Genomic DNA, 891 nt, shown 5'->3' with positions numbered 1-891 from the left:
GACTACAGGCGCCCGCCACCACGCCCGGCTAGTTTTGTATTTTTACTAGAGACGGGGTTTCACCATGTTGGCCAGGCTGGTCTCGAACTCCTGGTCCCAATGTGCGCCACCGCGCCCAGCCTTCTGATGAGGCTTTTCAAAGGAGGCGGTCAGATGTGCATCTATCTCAGTGAGCAGAGGGTGGCTCTGAACACAGCAGGACGCAGGTTTGCCCTGAGCAGCTTCCAGCCGGAGCTTTCCTTAGTGCTTCTGGGGGGCCCAAGAGATTTTGGTTTCCCATGTTTTATGTACTGAACGTCCTGGTTCAACTTTCGACTTCGCTCTCAGATACGGAAAGCTCTGACAAAGCTTCTTTTTGCATCTGTCGGGTCTCAAATGCCTTCAGTTTAAATTAACCTTCACATCCACTCTGGGGTTCCGAGTAGGTCCCCACAGCTCGAAATAACCCAAGGAGGGTCCACGGGGTGGAGGAAAACTGATGAAAGGTTGGCGGCTGCGGAAACCTAGGGCGGGCAAGGAGAGTCCCTGGAGGTTGATTTTTCGCAACGGAGCGGCTTTCTGAGGCGGCAGGTGCGTGGGTTCGAGGCAAGGCTCTGGGGCCGCTTTAGGCGAGAACCGGATGAAGCCCCGAATTGGAACTCGGGGATTGGGCAACGCTGGGCCTCGGCACCCACGGTCGACCCGCGGCTCGGACCTTACGCGCGCCTCAGCGAGGCCCAATTTCCACACAGCCGGTGCCTCGTTTCCAGCGAGCTGTCGGTGAGTCCCGGCGAGTCCCGACCCCTCTCTAGCCACGGCCTGACGGGCACGGTGTTGACCTCGTCCTCTGACCTCCGACCCCGCGCCGCGACCTCTCGTCGCCGGTCCCCTCGGAGCCGGGCGCGGTTTCCG

The sequence above is a fragment of the Colobus angolensis genome, unplaced genomic scaffold (genome assembly GCF_000951035.1).
Source record: "Colobus angolensis palliatus isolate OR3802 unplaced genomic scaffold, Cang.pa_1.0 Scaffold1, whole genome shotgun sequence".
Classification (NCBI taxonomy): Eukaryota; Metazoa; Chordata; class Mammalia; order Primates; family Cercopithecidae; genus Colobus; species Colobus angolensis.
Note: the sequence above shows the minus strand (reverse complement) of the source record.